This window comes from Falco punctatus, assembly GCF_963210335.1.
Source record: "Falco punctatus genome assembly, chromosome: 6".
NCBI classification, from domain to species: domain Eukaryota; kingdom Metazoa; phylum Chordata; class Aves; order Falconiformes; family Falconidae; genus Falco; species Falco punctatus.
In genome coordinates, this window is record NC_137585.1 from 48627880 (window position 1) to 48636105 (window position 8226).

The 8226-nt window shown below is 34.6% G+C and overlaps 1 protein-coding gene across 7 annotated transcripts in view; it reads left to right on the forward strand.

Moving 5' to 3' along the window:
* Nucleotides 1-8226, forward strand: part of IMMP2L (inner mitochondrial membrane peptidase subunit 2) — a 483477-nt gene that overhangs the window by 389616 nt on the left and 85635 nt on the right. The gene's annotated exons all lie outside the window — the stretch shown is intronic.

Consider the following 8226-nt stretch of genomic DNA (forward strand, 5'->3'; position numbering starts at 1 on the left):
AACTTATTTTAGTTGGTTGACAGGACAGCTATTTCAGTGATATCTAAAATTTTTAAATAGTCAAAAATTTCTTTTAAAATAATTGTACTCCTGATTATCAAAGCCATAAAAACATTTTCTGAACTGTATGGTTTTTTATAAAAATAACAGAAAATGGGCAGATTTCTTTATGTTTTTTTAAACAATTCAAACAATAGAAGTACAGAAATTATTTTCTTATTAACATAATCATGGTGTTTCCAGAGGATTTTTCACATTGATAGCAGAATTTAAAAGTTATTTGTTCTCCCTTTCACTGCAGGAAAGACAAGTAAGAATAATTCTTGAGAAGTAAATCCCATAGAATGTTACATTTGCTGAGACAAAAAATGCCAACTAACAGAAGAGTAAATATGTTTACAAAACAAATTGTAAAATATATTTGTTTTCCCTTGATTGTTATTTGAGACAACGTCATTTAATTAAAGTTGGGTGTAGTTATTTCAATTTAGTTGCCCTGAGGATTTGAGCACTGTGGATTAACTTTTACTGGGGTTTGAAATTTTATGTAGGTTTCAATTAAGAGCTACTGCAACTCAATGCCAGATCCAAGAACCAGTAAAATTGTTTGCGTTCTCTTGTAAACCTTGAGATTTGGAAAAGATTTGTATGTGATATGAAAACTGGTATTAGTAGAAGCATGAGATAGCAATAACTCTGTGGTACTTTCTGTGTAGTTAGTTAATATATACTGCTTCCTTTTATATTTATGTACCATTTACATAACTACAATATATGTCCTTATGTAATTATTGAAAATATGTTTAACTGCATTTGATGCAGAACAGAAATCTCCCATTAGGTGCCTAACAGCTCTCTGGTCATGAGGGCCAGTCCAGTGTAAATCTTTGAGCACCACTGATACACAACAGTGCTTGCAAGCTGCAAGACCTGTAACTCAATATCACATTTTCTAATTACAGAGTAGCTTTTTTTAGCTCCAGTGCATCTATCCCAACATGATTTTAATGAACGCTGTTCTGAAATATGTATATATTAAAGCTTATACAAATGCTGTCTCTTCTTCCTTGCAATATATTTTCTTGAAGGTGAGAGACCAGATTACAGGTTTTAGGAGATGTTAACTTGTAAACCTAATATTTGTGAGTCATCATTTGCTGAAATGAGGGTGGAAAGAAACCAAGGTAGCAGTTAACACAATGTGATAGTAAGATCTGATATTTCTTTCCTACCAAAGATAGAAATCTGAAGATGAGGAATAATTTGCACTTCATAAGCATGGATCTTGGATCAAGAGTGGATCAATAATCAGAAAGAAAGAGGAAGAAAGAAAGAAAGAAAAATTTACTCTTCTACAAAATAACTCTTCTACTTCTAGTGGGAGTCATACAATTTAAATCTGTATACCGTCAGTCAAAGAAATAAGAAAAAAAAAGTATTTTATGATTGTAAAATGAGTTACCAGGTATGTTCTTAACAAGTCACTCCATTGTGCTTCTTAGGAGCATAGTAAATGGTCCCTGCAATCACTGGCTCACAGCTTTTGTATTAATGTATGTTAAGTGGTATTTTCGCAATATTACACATTGTTAGAACTTATTAAAATCTTCAGTCAATATGACCAGAATTATTGTTTGTAGAATGTAGCTTTGACTTGGTGCACAATCAAGAAAGGATAATGAAGAGCTACAAGCCTTCCCAATTTTACTTTTGGATCACCTTAGTGGGACTCAGTTTTTTTGTGATTAAGCCAGTCAGAAATTTTAAAGCCAAAACCTCAGCTTCCTCCCACTAAAAATGCACAAAAGAAATAACAAAGTCTCAAAATACTAACTTGCTAGCAATTTAATATTTTTAATTCTGTATTATGCCTAATCATATTTACATGTTTTCCCATTACAAATAAAAATTCAGGTTTAATGTGCAACTCTTGAAGAAACAGGATTTATATAATTTAGATGCCAAAATAACAGACCCTTGTACTATCCATAACAGATGTGGAACTCATATCCAGCATTGAATTTTGGCCACATACACACTGTATCTAATGAAAGTCAGTGGAAGCCTAAGACCAGAACAAGGTGTAATACACTGAAAAAGGAGAGGGATCAGATGAAGTAACTGCCTACAAAATTCTCCGTGACTGCTCCTTGGCAGGTTATGGCTCTACCAATTGTAATAGCTGCCTTCACATTTCAAAGTTTGGCAGGAAGAAAGAGCACCAGAGGATGTTTTTACAATTTTAGTGATTAGATAGAGATATTCCATAATCTTTTTTCTTTTTCTTTTTATTTTTTTTTTTTTTTAGACTAATAATTGTGTCAAAACCATGGGCCACTAATTCAAATTTGTTCTTCAAAATGTTGCTAGTGTAGGTTTCCAAATATAGTATAAACCAGAAATACCTGCATTACTGTTCCAGAGTGAACAGTACCAAAGTGGACACGCACTTTGGAGTGAAGGTACGCATGCTCCCCCAAAGGTTCCTGATACATATTGTTTTCTGTTAAGTCCTGTAATACAGGACTTGAAAAACTGCTTCATATACACACGAGATCATATACTCAAATATGCTGTTAGGTCTTACACATTTTCAGTTATTTATTGTTGCAGAGTAATTTTACTTATATCAATGAATGCATAAGGGCACAACTCAAAACATTCCCAGTTAACATTAGATCTGTTTATATTTAGTGAATGGAGTCATGTAGACAGTAAGTCTACTCTTCCTAGTTATTGATAGCTATTAAAGTGTTTGTAATATCAGAGTGGATTTTTGTTCACATCAATTTTCATAGTATCCATTGTATTTTCACTTAAGGTCAGGAATTGAGTAGTATTACATGCAATTAACTGTTAAATGACAAATACTTATATTGAACAAGGCAAAAAGTGCTAATGAAGAATACAGTTTTCATGCTTACGTTTAATGATGCAAGTTAGGAAGAAATGTCTTTTATTTACTTTGGATCCCATTCAGAACTGTCATACATCTTTCTATATGCATCTACTGCTAGCTACTCTGAAAGGGAGTTTTCCTGTAAATATTTCATAAGTATTTTTCTGATGTAACAGTATCTCAATTTCAAGTAGCAGCATTGGTAAATATGTTTGTTTAAAATCTACATTAATTCTTTTGTTATACTGCTGAGTGATAGGAATTACTGGTATCGCTGAAGTCAGCAGCACTGTTAGCCCCATTAAGCTGTACGCATACCAGGTATGTTTGTATGATGGAAACTCCTTGTGCAAGAAACAGATGTTAACATGTAAGTTAGAAACAAAAGTTCTGCAATCCTCTAACCCAAAGCAAGTCTAACTTTAAAGTGAAGCAATTTTTTGTGTTCTTAAACAATACATATCTTGTTTGACAGGTACAAAGTCACCTTCCCCATCATGCTGAGCACAGTCCAAGCCTATTAGCCTCATGAGGAATGGCAGTCAGCCCTGGCGCAGACTGGGCCCTAGCAGCTTCATGGCTGTGATGTTTGAGATCTATGCTCTTAGAGCTAGGATTCATGTCCCTGTAATGTCTTTAATAGTCCAGCAAGATTTCCAAACTCTGTTACCCTACTGCATTAATTTAAAGCCCCATCTTTAACATTCTGTCATGCATATATGTATTTCTGGTATTAGTGTGTATTTATGACACTTTTATGTCAATCATGAAGAACTTGATATATCAATATATAGCCTTCAAAAACTTGGTGAGCTAAATGCTCTTGAATGGGCTCTCCAGGCTACAGTTATTCTTTTTAGCACATGATAGTCAGCAGACTTAACTGTGTTTAAGGAGTTTAGGGATGGACTGATTCAAATGTTTGAAAAACACTGTCTTCAAAGCAAAGCGTTATTCACATACTCAGTGGGTCTCTAGGAATAAGACAGAAAAGTTTGTACCATAAAGCTTTATCTCTTTCCTTATCTAATACTCAGTCTTGAAATTAAAATTTGTTCAAAAGTAAACCGCACATTGGCTGAAGCAGGCTGTAGTGCATCAGTATGCGTTCAGGCTACCTTTTTCAGAGGTGTCTGCCAGTATATTCCTATGTATCCTTCTTAGTATCTTTAACTCTGTGCAGGCCTTATGGCATCTAAAGCTGGGGGTTTTTTTTGTGGAAAATTAACACCTGGAAAATGTTCCTTTAATAAAACAGGTCTCTTTACTAAGTATTTGGTTTTATGTTCGCTCTCCTGGATTGTTCCCCTTATGTTTATTGAAGTGTCATTCTGTTTTCTTCTGTTTGAGTAAAGCCAAAGAAATCACCCAGGATGGTACTAAATGGATAAACTGAAGTTCTCACATACCTATAAATACAGAAGTAATTATAGTGCCTTTCCTGGTTGACCAAAGGAGGGGTTTATTCATCTTGATAGGAAGGGATTGCTGTGGCTAGGAAAACTAGGCATTAATTTTAAGAAAGATTCTAACATTCTTAATGCCAAATCAAAAAATGTTTTTAAAATAAATTCATCAAGTAGAATAAGGTATGGTTCACATAATAGCAGAAGTAAGCCTTGCGTTTCTGTTGTAGCATTCATCTTGTTTGAACTGTACCTTTAATAAAGAAAATAATAAAGATATTGTTTTAATAATTTTATTAGCATTTACATGCAGTGTGGCTTGTATGGAAAGTCTTATTTCACATCTGTGTTTTAGTCTGTAGTGTTAGAAAATGCAGCAGCCTGAAGTAAGTCATACACTAAAAAAGAAGGAAAATATAATAGGGTATCTATCTTCCCTGGTTTGCTTTCAGAGTTCTCTCCTGACAGATTTTGCACAAATTAATTTGACAGTTTCAAAAGCTAAAAAGGTATTTGGATTACTTCAGCAATAAACTAGCAACAGAATCATGTCATTTCAATTTATCACTTGTTGTCTTTAATAGTGTGAAATCTTAGTTCTTCATCACATTGCAATAGATTGCTTAGAAATAGAAAAAAGCTGCAGACTTCATGGGGGGCGGGGGTGTGGGGGGGTAATGTATTGACTGCCAGCTGAGCCTTCACGTTCTCCCTGACTTGCAGATTTTTTAGTGAATCTCACACTACCTGAACTAGAACAGCACAGTAACCTTAGCTTTGCCCTTGTTGCTGTCTCAAGTTATTAGGGTTTTATCCATCAAAAAGAACTACGGCCCAAACAGCACACTGGGCCTTTGAAATTGTAACCTTAGAGAGAAATCCTGCGAAACCAAAGTTAACCTCTACAGCTAGCTCTTATCCTACTAGCATAAATCTGTGTTTCTTAAGAGGATCTCCTCTTGGTGCTATGAAGAAAAAGAAATCTAACATATTCCTAGGGTTACACAGGAAAAGAGCACATCCACTTACCTTATTAAATGAGGTTTTGCACAAAGATTTTGAAAAAAGGAAAAAAACACCACCAACAAAAAAATTATAAAATAATTGGAATTTTTAATCTTTTCCTGTGGTTAGTTCTACAGAGACAAAAAAAGCTGAGATAGGCTAGACAGATGATACGTTACAAAGTAATTGTTAAACAAATAGAAAATGTTCCTTGAGTAATGTAACCTCCAAGTAGGTCCAGTTATGCAGTGTCTCTTGTTTATAAGCTCAGTAAGAAAGAAGTACAATCTTTTCTAGTTTTGCATATCTTAATTTTTGCCTTTTTTGTCAAAATCTGTGATAGCAAAGCAGACATTATTTTAGCATAATGCAACATTTGAGGGGGGATGATTGATCTGTTGAAAATCTGAGTTGACTTTATCATACATAATTAAAGAACTAGTACACTTACCATTTAAAACCACCAGTGAACAAGTTGTTCCAACTCAATGACAAATATCTGAGTAAAATAAACTTAGTAAACATCAACATTATAAATCTTTATGTAATTCAAATTATACTGCTTTTTCAACAGGACTTAATAATATGCTGCCTTCTGTAGCACATGATGGTTTCATTATTGATCATATGATCTTTTGCTCTTGATAGTGTCTTGCTGCAGAAACAAACACTAATGATGCACAGCTAACAAGATACAGTAACTTTAGGTGAAACAAAGCATTGATACATTTGATAAAACTGGGGTTTGATTATTCTTTAGACACTTTTTTTGTCAAAACAGGTGCTTTTTCTGAAAAGAAAACTATGTAATCTAAGGAGAAATGGTTCTGTCTGCCAGTAGAAACAGTAGCAGACACCAGTGATATCTGGAAAAGATTGTTGTCTTGGGAATAAAAAAAATTAAGTTTATTCTTCTGCCAGAATTCCACTTTAAAGCTTCTCTTCCTAGCTCTAGTCAAAGTCCCAATTGGCATTTAAATGCATGTATTTTAAAATGAGATTCATAAGGGGACTAAAACTATCAAAATTTCACATGAAAAAAGAATACACAGATGCTGCTTATAGGTTTTGAAATAAAAAAAATAAATTATGTCTTTAAAATAGAATGGTGCCATCATTCTGGATACTAGTTTAAACTTCTCATTGTTACATAGCATTAATGACAGGTAGCTATAGATTTCATATCTTATCTGCAACCAAAGAAAAACTCAAGATTTGTTTTCCATTAAATTTGGAAGTTGACAAAAGATACATCTTTTTCACAGTATTGACATCAAGTTGAAATGTCATTAAAACTACAAATTGAACTCCAACATTAAGTGGACTTTCAGTGACAGCATACTAATGACATTGAACAAACTTTTAGACAATTTTGCATTGCCTTTTTCTATCCTATATAGATATATTCCACTTTTCAAAGTAACTTGCCTCCATTGAGGTCTGGGACATTTACAACAGCTTTATTACCTAAGTCAGGGAAAAAAAAAGAAATCCCTTTCTAAGCTAGAATGGGTTGATCTTGTGACTGGTTTGAACGGTATATTAAAGTAGTAAAAACCTGGGAAAAGTCTCTGTGGGACTAACTTGGGGTTTTGCCAGAGAATTCAGTGAAGCCGGGCCTTCATCCCCCAGCAGGTTTTTCCTGGTGACACTGTGCTGCTGGCTTATAGCACCACAGACTGTCCCCAGCAAGGGATGGCACACGGCTCACCCATGGCACACAGCTCATGCCTTTGTCCAGCCCCTGCCATGCTCCATCTGTCTAGGGCTGGCAGAGACTTCAGACGGAGAGCATCTCCTTGTCAGACAGTCATGCACCACCAGAAGAATCTTGTTCTTTGCTTGATATCTAAATGTTTCCTCTCTTATTCTGATGTTGATTTGTGACACACAAATGCTAAATACATAGATGAAGAACTACTCTTCCTGTTTATGTAGTGAAGAACCTATCCTTCAAACGGCCATAGTCAGAGACATAGCACTTCCCAGTGAGGAACATCTCCCAGTACTTAGGGCTAATTCTAAAACTCCTATTGATTGCACCTGTTTTTACAGTAAGAAAAAGGATTACAGACCACAAGTGGAATTCATTCCCTAGCATCCTTTCAGTTGTGCACATCAGAAATGCTTGTAGTTTGTGAACTCTTCATTGTAATTCACAGCCTCTGTGCATTGGAAGCTAAAAATGAAAACAGCTGGCAAATTGCAAATACATTTGTGGTTGTTTTAGTTTATTATAGGTACAATATCAAGCATGAAACAGTAAACCAAAAGTCCCTTAGTGTTCTGGGTAATTAAGCAGAAATACACGTAGTGTGGCATTGCTAATCCAGTTATATAAAGGGAAAAAATGCTTACTAATACTAACCACTTATATTAAGCTACCTGAATAAAACTCACAGAGAGCCTCTTAGGATTTTTTAATTTAAGTAATATTTTTTTTTAGAAATTATTATTGTCAGAAGTTTATTTGTCATTATTTAAAAACAAATCCATTATAAGTTTTTGCAGTTTGATTACGGCTTTTTTGTTACATTTTCACTCCTAATTCATTCCTATCTGTATACGCTTTCCACTCAGTCACAGACTGAGGTAAGGATTACAGAATTGTTTGGTATTAAGTACAAAAGTATCTTTCAGGCCATGTGCAATCTCATCTAGTTTGATGTGTTACTCATCGTAATGTTCTTCTTTTTTGTAATAAGCTGTATGAATGCTTATGGCTGCTTTCTTCCTGAGCATCTGAGCAGCCCTGGATACATTTGAAAGAGTTCACTCTCTTGATGGGTCTCCTGAAAGGCATTTCATCTGTCACACCCAGCAGCCTTTGTTAGTTCACAGCAGACACTATAGATTTCTGTTTACATGGATGAAATAGAAAAGACTGCTTTTCTATAATACCTTCTGTATTTCAAG